Here is a 13754-nt window from a genome sequence, read left to right on the forward strand (position 1 = left end):
ATCCCTATTCCTCCCAATGTTTGAGACCTTTTAGGTTTGGTCAAATCTAATTAATCAAACCTATAAATATATGATAGTTTTAAATTCTTTTGTCAATTTTCTTATGTTTGAGTAAAAAGTGAATGTATTTTATATTTTTCTATAAATATAGGATAATTTTAAATCCTCTTTTTATTTATAAAAAATATTAAATAAAAAATTATTATTATTATGTGTATAATCTTGTTGTATATAATAGGAAGATTAGTAAATAATATCAGTGGAGAATTTAAAATTATTCTCTTGTTTTGGACAAACCTTAGATATTTTTTTCTTTTTGCTGGACAAACCTTAGATATTATATTAAATACAGTATTAAATAAATTTTCAATCTCATTTTCAGAATATTACTTTCTCTTTTAAATAATCATTCACACATTATAAACCATAATGAGTAATCCGTTAAATGTCACCGCAAACCTCCAAAGCATAACCCCTCTCAGCTCACCTGTGTTTCCTTCCCCAGTTTGGTTGAAGACCTCAACACCTCGGATTTGAACTCTTCCCTAAATTTTCCGTAATCGGATTCGTGTGTTTGGTTCTGCGTTCCTTCTCATCAGACGCGCGTTACTGACACTTGGAGGTGTCAATTTTGGTTGAAAGACCTCGATTTCGCTTTCGACACCGTTGATGGTGGCTACGCCGCAAGCGCCTAAAACACAACATCTCTTCCCTCACCCATGTTTCCTTCACCAGTTTGGTTGAAGACCTCGACACAAATCCGTGTGGCTCTGGTTTGTTAATTTACACAAAACCTCCGAGAAACCGTGGAAGCCGCTTCTACGAAAATTGATGGTGCCGCCGCCTTTGAGATTTCAGATTTTAGGTTCGTGGCCTATACTAATATTGATACAGTTACATAAACTTAATTGTTGTTTATAATTCAGGTATTCCTCGATTTCAATTATAGGTTTGGTGTGGTATCAATTTGGTTCGACAATTGAATATCAATCGGTAATTTACATTAGTGTCATGGTTTGGTGCAGTATTTCTGTTAGTTGTTTACTTCAATGAGGGTCTTAAATGGTATTTTACAATAAGATTGCATGAATGAGTACAATCTGTTCGAAGTATTACGTGAACCAAATTGATTTTGCTCTTCTTGTGTTTGTGAATATGAGCTAAGAGCGGTAGACTTATCCTTTATACTCTGCCTTCCATATCTTTCCATCTTGTTACATCAAAGAGCGCTACATCTTTTTTTTTTCTTTACTCAGCTATTTAATCCTAGATACTTTTTAATTGTTTCACTTCAAGTCTTTCGTTATCTATCTATACCGTATTAATTGGGCTATTCTCCATTTGATCAACTCTTATAATTGAAGTTTTTATTCATCTTCTGGCTATTTTTTTCCTTTCTATATAATATCAAATCCAACACACCATTTTCATATATTCTACTCTTATGCTCTTGTTGGCATTTTATCACTGAACATATAGTATCATAAAGTATTGCTTGTCTCATGGGCCATGGCTATACCGTAAAGCTTTCCTTTTAGCTTAAAAGGCACCTGTCTACCACAAGTAAAACTTGAAGCATTCATTTGTTTCAATGTCTCTATTGCTTTGTATGATAGATGTAACACACCTAAACTGTATTACTTGTGATATGGTATGATACCCAAAGTTCACCTCCAAGCCTATGCTAGAGCACGTCATGCTGAATTTTTGTTTCATGTACTTCGTTTTTGTTTCTACTTAAATGGAAACTTTGTGATTCCCAGGCTTTTCTCTATAACTCTAGTTTACTTTACTATTTATTTCCTCTATTGACTCTTCCGCTACAACTATATCATGTGCAAAAAAACATATATTTGAGGCACTAGATCCTGGATACGTTGGGTATGAATGTGCAAACCAAGGTAAAGATCCAAGGGTTCAAATTTGACCCTTGGTGTAAACGTATAGAACACACATAGATGGTCTGTCCATGTAATGTTACAAATATTGGACAAAGTTTAATGTTGGTTATCTATTGCCTAACGTTATGCTCTTCTTTGATCTAGGCTTGTCTTTGTCTATGTAAAAATTTGCAACAAAGCAGAACATAGATGGTTGATACAAAGAGAAGGATATATGTCCTTTTCAGATCAATTTCACTTCTTAACTTTTCCATTATAATAACAATTCTTATGTTGGATTTTCATTTTGTTTGAGTTTGTTTGTATTTGTTTAGAATTTGAAGTGAAATGTATAATCTAGAGCATGGCACACTGCGTGAAATATATAATTAGAAATTTCATTGTTGGCTTCCTAATATGACACATCCAGTTCCAATAGAGCTACACCTTGCTAGCAGATATAGGTGGCCAAGCATATATGTGTGTGTGCTTTTGTTCTTATTGGTATGTAGCATTTAATAGTTGTTTTTAACTAACTATTTTTTTATGGACATGACCAGGTTATTGAAACTATAATTCATAATTCGTAAGTCATGATCATTGGAAATTCTTATGTGTTACTTATTTGAGTTTTGTTTGGTATGGTTACAATCTCTGAGAATAGAATTTTACTGACAAGGATCGAATAATTTACGTCAATGAGAAAGTATTATATAAACTAATTACTCATTACCTTTCGTGTGTTTCGTACACTAGAACTTCATACTATATAACAATTTTGTTTAAGTTATAACTGATTATAATGAAGTTGTTTTATTTTAGTGACATGTAGGTAGTTGAGCAGTCGTCATCCTACATAGTAGAATATATGGAAGATAACAAAGGCACACATGAGACTTGTGATGTGGAAGAAGGGTCTGATGAAGAATCTCAAGAACATGGTGAAGAAGAGTGTGAAAAAGAGATGGAAGAACATATTAATGAAAGGGATGAAGAGACTTGGGATGTGGAAGAAGGGTCTGATGAAATATGAAGAAGAGATTAATGAAGGGGGAATTGAATGTAATGATGCATTTCAGTCTAAGGAACCATTGATAATTGAGGATATAAATGATATTTTCAGTTTGGGTGTTGAGGGTCTAAAGTGTTGGTTTGCAACTTTGGAACTTGCTTATGATTTTTATAACTAGTATGCGAAAATGAAAGGGTTTGTTGTTTGCAAAGGCACAATTTTGAGAAACAAGAAGGGAGAAGAATTGCAGCAGACATTTGTATGTCATGACCAAGGATATCGTGAAGATAGAGGGTTGACACCTAGCAAGTGAAAGCAGCACCCAAGGTCTGAAATAAGATGTGGGTGTAAAGAAAATTTCCGAGTGCATATTGATGCTAGTAGCTAGCTATGGTACATCACATGCTTGGTTGATGTTCACTGAGGAAATAACTTGGAGGAATTGGAGACAACTAGCAGAACCATTGCCTAAATACAACCCTGAAGTTGTCTTGGAATGTTATGCGAATGCTTGGCCTACTAAGGAGGGAGTTATTGACCAGGGTTCTAAAGTGTGAGGCCAATGGTCCCTTATGACAGAGATGCAATTAACCAGTTTTTGGGGAATCCAATGATCTTGGAGGAAGGACAACAATGCAAATATACTTCGAGGAGAGAAAGAGCCACAGGTTTTGATGAAGAAGCTATTGTAGGGAATGTTTTGAAATTGAGAACTAAACATAGAGAACTTAACTGAATGAATGATTTTTATTAGCAACATCTCTAGCTTAAATAGTCATTCAATACACGTTTGCATATTAACTAGAAAGCAACCCACTTAACAAATATAAAGGCTAGTGGTAACAGAAAATAGATAAACTTAAACAGAAAAAGTATCTAAACGGAAAAATATCCCTAAGGACCAGGACATTTTCGGTAACCAGTTGTCATACCCTAATTTTGTTCAGGGACCATATTTGTCGGCATGTGACATTCGTTTGACCACTTCAAAATGTTTAATACTCATTGTCGTGGAATCCGTAAAGTTTCAGGATGTTTCGGAAAGAAAACAATCAAAAAAAAATAAAATGGGGGTGAACTTATCAAACACGGGGTGGTGCGCTCAAGACACTTCATCTAGAACACTTTGGAAGGTGGGGTGAACTAATCAATTGGGGGTGTGCTCAGGAAACTTAATCAGTAAGCAACCCTAGAGGTGGTGATCTTATCAATTAGGGGTGCGTTAAGGAAACTTAAGTAATAAGCAACCTTGGAGGGGGTGCACTTATCAAACACGAGGTGTGCTCAAGAAATTTCGTCTAGAACACTCTGAAAGGTGGGAGTGAACTAATCAATTGGGGGTGTGCTCAGGAAAATCAGTAAGCAACTTGGAGGGGGTGAACTTATCAATTGGGGGTGCACTCAGGAATCTTCCTCAAGAAGCCTCTGGGCAGCAACCACCTCCATTTCTCCTATAAATAGGGGAAGGGGGCTGAGTTTAAGGGTCCAGCATTTTTTTGCAATAAGCTTTCACTTGATATTAGTGAGGAGAAGAAGAAAGAAGGAGAAAATTTAAGCCAAGGTGCTTCGGTAACGCCTGAGACGTTTTCGTGATCGATTCCGTGGACGTTCTTCGCCGTTCTTCACCGTTCTTTGTTCGTTCTTCGTTGTTCTTCGTTCTCCAACCGGTAAGTTTTCAAATTTGAATCTTTCAATTCATTCTATGCCCTTCAGCGGTCCATTCTTGTTTTGTATGCTTTCATTTTTATTTTGCTTACTTTCAATATTCTTTTCTTCCGCTTTTAATGAGCTTTCAACCGTTTATTTAAGTCGTTATCTCGCTTAATAATTGATAAAATTAATTTCAACCGATCATTTGTGTTGTAATCTCGTTTAATCACTGTTAAAATAAAATTCAACCGATCATTCACGTTATAACCTCGGTTAAATCAAAAAATGAAAAATATTAATAAAATAATAAAAATATCTTGAAAAAATAATAATAATAATTATAAAATAATCAAAATATCTTTAAAAAAATAATAATAAAATAATAAAAAAAATCAATCGGACATTTTTCTTTGAAAGTTTTCTATAATGAATTGACTAATAACCAAAGTGAAACTAAGGCTAAAATTAACTCACAAATCAAGCTTTGTCCGCAAAAAGTCACTTAAAACCGTTTTAAGGTCCAACGCCTTAAACGGTCCTCTTTGCTTTTACCGGTTAACATGGGTCGTTCAAAAACATAAAATCAATACATAAACTTTACCGCTTCTCAAGAACTAGGTAGGTCTGAGTTCCTCATTGCAATTGACGATACGTAGGAGCAAAAACCCTGCTTTTGTCGACCACCCCCAAGAGATCGTTAATGGTCCAACGCCTTGACGTTTCTCTCCTTTCAAAACCAAGAGATCTTTAATGGTCCAACACCTTAACGTTTCTCTCCTTTTCAAAAATCAAAAGATCGTTTAAAGGTTCAATGCCTTAAACGACTTTTGTTCGGTTAAAATATATCTTGCGAAAAAAGGATAAAAATAACTTACCAACGTTTAGTTCTAAAAGAATTACATAGGTCTGATTTCCTCATCACACCCGAGGATACGTAGGAGCGAGGGAAACACCCTTGTCGACCACAAAAAAGTAAAAAGCATAAAAAACACACAAAAGTAAAATACATAAAAAACATAAAAAGGGAAAATACATAGTTTTGAAGTCATAATTGCACATTTGATTAAAGGTTGTTGTCCCTTGTGACGAATGCGTGGGGTGTTAATATCTTCCCCGTGCATAAAAACAACTCCTGAATCTTTCACACTTAAAAATCGTAGACCACACGTTTGGTTTTTCTGACATTTTTGTCGAATAAACCTTGGTGGTAACTACGCGCGTTTTCCTTCCTTGGAAGACGCCCCCGTGAGCCTTTGCGTCGCCCTCTCGCTGAAGGGTAGGTCGCGACACCAGCATATTATTCGAAACAAAAAAAAGTACTGCATTGAACCCCTTTAGCTATATGTCATTTGCTTTGCTTCCCAAGCTCTGACTTCGTTCGTAACATGTCAGGAAAGCGGTTGCGGATCATGAGAACACATATGACCACAATAACTCAAATCTAGATGATCTTTCTCCTAAGTAACATTATTCCATGTGATCACAACTCTGATTTGACTTTCCTTAAATGGCAACTAGTTTATAGTTTCATGGAGAAAATCATTATTAATGTAGCCCAACTTTTCTGATGTCATCCACCAATTTGTCATAGTAGAGTCTTTTAGGCACCCAGTGAACCCAAAAAAATCAAACAAAGTATAAGGTTTTCCAACTTTAATAACAGGCCTCTACAGTTTCTATGGAGTGCAAGTCACAGCAACCAAACCCATTCGACCTCCCATCAACTGATCATTCATTGACAAGAATTGTCTGCCAAGGCAATTGCAGCAACCACAACAGCTTCAATAGCCTCAACCAGCAGCAACCATCTCTAGATTCCATCTCAGCACACCTTCAGAGGATGAAGCTCCAAATGCAAACATGCATGCATCATTTGGTTGATCAGCAAGCAACCAACCATAGAGGCCAAATACAGTTGAATGACAGTTTTTATCATTATACATTGCACCAGCATAGTTAGGATCTCAACCCCTATCCTTGGCCCACCCTAAAGCAGTTTAGAGTGACCATTGCATGGCCTGGGGGTAGACCTATTTTTTTGGAGGATGTGGGTCTTGCAGATGACCAAGGAGAAGGTAGACCAGATGAGGATGAATACATAACAAACCCTGTTAATGATTACATTGGAGGCAACAATGAAGATAATGACTGAAGAGCTTAGTTTCCTCCAATGTAATCATCAATAGGATCTATCATGTCTTCATCCTCATTTGTTCTACCTCCTCCTTGGTCATCTGTAGGACTTGCCTTCTCTGGAAAAATAGGCATGTCCCTAGGCCATGCAATGGTGGCTCTAAACTACTCTAGGGTGGGCCAACGATAGGGGTTGGGATCCTGACTATGTCGGTGCAATGTATAATGATAGAAATTGTCATTCAACTATATTCGGCCTTTGTGGTTGGCCGCCTGTTGATCAGCCAAGTGATGCATGTATGTTTGCATTTGGATTCCTCTGTAGGTGTGCTGAGATGGAATCCAGGGATATCTGCTACTGTGGTGGTGGAGCATCTGCTACTGGTTGAGGCTGTGGTTGCTACAATTTATTTGGCAAACAATTCTTATCAATGAATGATCAATTGGGGAGAGGTCGAATGGGTTTGGTAGTTATGACATGCACTCCATAGAAACTGCAGAGGCCTATTATTAAAGCGGAAAAACCCAATGGGTGCCTAGGAGGCTCTGTTATGACAAACTGGTGGATGGCTTCAAAAATCAGTTGGGCTACATTAATACTGATATGCTCCATGAAACTGTAAACCAGTTGGCATTTAGGCAAAGTCAAATCAGAGTTATGATCACTTAGAAAAAGGTTACTTAGGAGAAAGGTCATCCAAATTTGAGTGATTGTGGTCATATGTGTTCTCATGATCCGCAATTGTTTTCCTGTCGTGCTACAAATGAAGTCAGGACCTGGGAAGCAAAGAGATAGCCTATAGCTTTTTCATCAAATTTCCTTGCACCTAACGTGGTTTCTTTGCTTAAACAGTGAGCTCTTATTCAATTGTGTTGATGTGAATTGTGGCTTGATAATAAAGGACTTTATAGACAAATACCACACTGACTGGATGCATCCGATTGTATATCTTACACATGTAAACAAAAAACCATAACCCGAATATTAATCTTGCATGTACCAACTTGTATTGAATTTGTTATTTTATCCCATGTAGATATATGTTCCAATTCATAAAGAATCCAACAACCACTGGTATTTGATGGTAATTTGACCAACTGATGTTCCATTTTGATTCTAACATTGAAATGGATAAGCTTGAATGACGGAAGGAAACCATGCTTAATGTGGTATGTCCAATATAATGTTAAGTACATAATTCCTTTAATATACTACTTTTATTGTTTACCAAAAATTCATAGTCGTAGCCCAGATGCTAGACACAAATGTTTATCCCATGAAGTATTTGAACGGATGCTTCAAAGCAAATGGTTGGGACTTTGCTGAACTAAGAGCCTTACCCAAAGCTGAACATTTGTTAATTTTTTTTATATCCTCATTAATTGTTCGTTATTGTGTCTTGTTGTTGACAACATATGTCTCATATTACTCGTTGTAAATTTACAGTAGGAACTCAGTTGTGTGGGTCATGAAGTGGCTGGATATGGTGGATGGATTTAGCTCAAATGTAGTACCACTAGTAATTTAATTATGCCGCTTCATTTGACTATATTAGTTTAAATAGAGAGTTATCTAATTCAACTATCATGTCATGCAATTGGAGGAGAAGGTAATTAGGATGAAGACTGCTATGACTTTACAAAAGGACATGTATAATGAAACTCGGACTATCATCTAGGACAACGTTGAACCCTTTTGACGGAATGTTTGCTTTTCATCCCTATTAATGTTTACCTCTTAGACATTTAGTGCTTGGTATTTTGGACAACAAAACTAGTATAATTTTAGGAAGGTCGCACTTGTTTAGTTTTTGAATGTTATAGTAGACATTTATTTAGCTTCTATTAAATAATAAACAATTGCAATGCACATCAAGCTCTATTGTGCATTGTGTTTTATTTATCTTCTAATATTGCTTATATTACCATTTTGTGTGTGCTTAAATAATTTATTTCTGTTTCATTGTCTAATTTAATTGTGAAATGTATTTAATGGGATATAACTTGTAATGGAGACGTCTTTACAATAATACACGTCGGTGATTACCTCAAATGAGATATTTGTCGACCAAATTAGATATTCAAATTAATCTCCTTCAAGCTGAAGGTTATACCCAAGAACATCAAGATCTATTCACTGGTAAATTTATGTATGAAGAAACATGTTAGTTTGTTTGATATTTTGTTGTATTATTCAATGGTGCTGCAATAATGGTTTGGCTACCACTCCAAGATGTACCAGGGTCCAATAGTTTTGTATCAATGATGGGTTTTTCTTTGTGCACCCAGCAGAATTGCTGGTGCACCCAACAAGTTATGTGAAGTGGCAAAAATGTTCTTCTATAAAAAAATTTAAAAAACACATCTCCTTCAACCTCCCTCTTTATCGCATTGCTGCTACTGTTTATCAGACTCCTTGAATTTGAGAGCTCTGCCATCGTGCCGTGAAACCTCGTTGTCAATCCCTTCGTCATCATTGCATTGTTAGTGATAGCCTCGTCGTCATTGTGGTCCCTGTCCTCTCTATTTGTATGTTATAGTTTTGTGGATTGGGAAATTCGTATAACGCATACGGATTGTCAATCCGTATGAGTTATACGGATTAACAATTCATATGTCATACGAATTAGGATTGACTTATATGGATTATCCAATTTGTAAACTTATTTTATTTTTTAAATTTAAAATTTAAAGAAATAATTATTGTTTTAATATTTTAAAAAATATATAAATAAATTAATATTTTTGTTGTAAAAATTAATTTTTAATAAATAAATATTGTTGTATATTTTTTTGGTTTTTTTATTTCATTAATTATATTTGTTTTTTTAAGTTGGTTTTTAATAAAGAAATTAAGTAGTTTGTTTATTTAAAAAAACCAATGTATATATATTATTGTGATTTATTTTTGTAAAAAATATAAGTAATTTGATTATATTTGGTATTTTATAAATTTGTTAGATATCATAAATTCCAAATTTGTATTAGTATATATTTCACAATTTAGTATATATTTTTATTAGTATATATCTCAGTTGAAGTCATCCTCCCATGGAAGGAAGGTTGAGAAATTTGCCAAGCCTACTCCAGAGATTGAAGGCTTAGTGGTTGCCACAGGATTAAGTCATTTGATTGCATGTTCCTTGGAGATTGGCGATCAGGGACTTATATCGGCTTTTGCAGAGAGGTGACATAAGGAAATTAGTAGTTTTCATCTTCCTGTCGGAAAGGTGACTATTACCCTCGATGATGTGGCATTGTTGTTTCATCTGTCCATTACAGGTGCCTTCCATAGCTTTGAGGCTCTTCATATGGATGAAGTTGTCTTCCTCTTAATTGAATTGCTTGAAGTTAGTTCAGAAGGAGCAAAAGCTGAGATAGTATAATGTCATGGGATATATGTTCGGCTATCGTGGCTGCAAGACATTTATCATAGCAAATGTCACGCAACATAATGGACTGTAACAGCTCGAGCATATCTCTTGCATCTAGTAGGTTACACACTCTTTGCTAACAATAGTGTCACTCACGTGCATGTGGTATTCTTGGATGCTTTTCATGACCTCACCCAAAATGGAAGCTACGCATGGGGAGCTGTCGCCCTAGTCCATAGTATGAGAATTTGAATGATGCATCAAAGAGCAGCGTCAGGCAACTTGCAGGATATATCACACTTTTACAGGTAATTATAATTTAATTTTTTATTTTTGTTATGTATTTTATGTTGAGTATTGTTTTGATTTTTTTTGTTTTCAAAATATGTGCAGTGTTGGATCTATGAGCATTTTCCTTCTATTGCTTCGTCTATTGCTGCTGAAGATTGTCATGAGAGGAAACCACGTGCCTGCCGTTGGAAGTTTGGGAAGGCATTACCAGTGTCAACGTATCGTAAGTGGATAGATAGATTGACGTTTGATGTTGTGTGTTGGATTCCTTATGGTGACCACCGTGCATATAGAGAATTTGAGCTGATTTCTTTGTTTTTCGAACATATCTAATGGGGTCCATTTATTGTCATACACCGACCAAAGAGGGTTGTGCGACAGTTTGGTATGTACAAACCATTCCTCCACACCCTGCTGCTCCAACGTTATGCATAGAAGATATTGATGATAGATGGATTCAGTTTTCTAAATACCTTGCATCGGTGGGTCAGATATGTGTTGCACCTGGACAGTGTGCAGCAGACTACATGCAGTGGTTCTACATGATTTCTAATCCCTTCATGAGTTCGGCACAGGCTAGGGATCCTCCTAGACATCCACGCGTGTTGCGCGATGACATATTTATTGAACTAGATATTCCTCAGCACCAGGTGGCGGCAACAGCTATGGACAAAGCACCTGCAGATTCACCTGCTCATGTAGAGCAACCTCGACATGCAGTGGTAAAATATATTTTCAATTAACTTTGTTATTCATTTTATTTGAACATGCATTAAGTATAAACCTTTTCCGTTGTTGTAAATGTCTAAGGAGTCTTGCTAAGCAATAGATGAAAGTTTGGAACGGTTGCTCAACCTAAGGATAGTGAGAAAAGGTACAAAGGCATACACTATCATGAAAGACTACCTAAGGATCATCAGAGGTGTGACTGTGAAACACAATGTATATGTGCGGTCACGACGAAGGCGGCGTATGGAAGATGCATGAAGACCTTTAGGATTTATTAGGTTTTATATGATTTTTGTATGCAATATAACTAGACAATGTTTATTATTTAATTTTATGTGAGAACCTTTTTATTTATTTTCATAACTAGACAATGTTTATTATTTAATAACTCTCGTAACCCTAGACCCTAGGTCATGAATTAAACCATCAACCTTAATTAGTCGCGTACCGTCAAACAATAAGTAAATCATAAACCTTAATTAGTGACGTACAACTAAGCTCAACGTATTGTAGTAACCGTAAACCCTCTTTAGTCAAATAAGTTTGTCATTAAAATAGTAAAACATAAATAATTGTACACCATTTAAAAGTTAACTATAAATAAATAATTATATGAATGTCCAATGAAACACACGTATATTATCATATTACATGACAATTAAATAAGTAACTAAATGTTCAATCTTCACCTAAATCAACAAAGTTTGTTTTCAACATCAATAAATTTGGGTACTAATGCATTATACTAATATATGGTGTAGGCCACTGCTTTGTTTGATGATGACAATGTGTAGATCATAACAAAGCTACTGGCAGTAATGGACAACAGTCTCTTAGAAATACCTGTCACATATGGACATACACATTAAAATTATCATAAGACTATTTAATACATAAAATACACAAACAGAATGATAACGCTTTTACCAGAACAAAATGATTACCATACACATGATACCATACACATGACCAATACATATTACACGATGTATAGAACAATCTCTTGGGTTCACTTCTAAGAGGAAAAACTATCATGCTTTGTTGGAAAGAAAGAGAAATAAGGATGACATTATACCTTGATGCAATCACATATCCCATGTCAATTATATTCATCCACTTATCCATGGTAACCTGCATGTAACAGTTATAATTACATTTATTTAAAGCAAAATTAATCCATCAAAACGTAACAAAAAACTTATATACCATGGATAATCCATCAACAAGTAGGGACTGCTTTAATTCCTCAAATCTGTCTATGCCATCAAGCAGGTTGATATACTCATCAGACCATTTTGCAAGTTCTTTAAGCAAATGGTTGCGAACCAAAGACCATGAATCTTCACCCATACCTAATAAGGCAGCAATTGCGCGATATCCATAATTACCATCAGCTTTGACATCAACAATGTTTTCAATGGAATCATGAATGCATGGATGAAATGGATCCAACATTGGCATGGTCCTTCTTAGTTTTGCTTGCTCAGATGATGATGCACTATGTTTGACTGAAGAATTACTATTTTGCACAGAATGTAATGCATCAACATACTCCCAATAAGACGGATCACGCTTTGTTGATCTTTGATGCTTGGTCATTAGTTTCTTGTGAACACCTTTTGTTTTGACCTTTTTTGGAGGAGCACGCATAGAGCTTATGTTAGGGTAGACAATTTCCCGAAATTTACTCTTTACAGTAACTTTGCCACATACATCAAGTTCTTCAAATCGCTTGGATATGATTTCCATTTTTTCGGTTATGCTTACTTCGGGCTCAGATAACCCTTGGTCTAAAAAACTTAGCCTCCGCCAAAACATATGGATTACACCCAAAGGTATGCTACCGACAACATATCTAGTTAGCTCGCATGCACAAGGAAGACCATGAATAGTTCTCATTACACATCCACAACGAGAACTATCAATACCAACATAACTTACACGCTCATACTCAGCAACAATCTAGTTTAAAGCATACTTGATACCATGCCAAGTAGTTTCTTGTGTAAGGTAACTTTAAGAACATGTCCAACCACATGTGTATTTGTCTCAAAAGATGCCTTAATTTCAGTGTGTTGCAACATGATCATGTTGTTCATGGCTTCCCAAACAATACATAGGTCTCCAAGGCTATTCTATAGTAGTCTTTTTAAGGCCCAAATAGCAGATTCAACCCTACATATGAAATACACAAAAAGATAAACAAATATTGCACCATTTAGGCTTAGTAGGGCCTATGCTTCCCCATTAAGGCTTACCCTCAACTTCCGCAACAACTTTTAAGCTACCCAACATATGTTGCACCATAGCATAATTAAGTACTAGAACACATTTTACCTTATTTTCTGCTCTTTGTTCATGAAGAAATTATCCAACAAATCCTAAAACAATTATATATAAAAAAAAGTACAAGAAGAAGGAATCATAGCATTGGAAAGCACCAATTCCTAGGAATTTTCACATCCCATTTTGCTCTAGGTATGAAAGGTAACATGGCTCACCTGCTGGTCCCGTTCCAATTTGGATTTCCTAAAATATGCCATCAAAAGGAGTTTATGTAGCACAACAAATCACACCATGATGTAAAATTACATTGAGAAAGATATTTACCACAATGGTGTGACCAAAGGAGTTGCTTGAAAGTGTCATTGAAAGCATGCATGAAATCAACATAACATTGAATTG

The 13754-nt window shown here is 35.6% G+C and overlaps 1 long non-coding RNA gene across 1 annotated transcript; it reads left to right on the forward strand.

Moving 5' to 3' along the window:
• Positions 1–16: 16 nt before the first annotated feature.
• LOC102668311 (uncharacterized) lies at positions 17–3649 on the forward strand. Its single transcript, XR_418038.4, has 2 exons — positions 17–865; positions 2703–3649. It is a non-coding gene; the product is annotated as an uncharacterized lncRNA (long non-coding RNA).
• The last annotated feature ends 10105 nt before the right edge of the window (positions 3650–13754 follow it).

The sequence above is a fragment of the Glycine max genome, chromosome 14, assembly GCF_000004515.6.
Source record: "Glycine max cultivar Williams 82 chromosome 14, Glycine_max_v4.0, whole genome shotgun sequence".
NCBI lineage: Eukaryota > Viridiplantae > Streptophyta > Magnoliopsida > Fabales > Fabaceae > Glycine > Glycine max.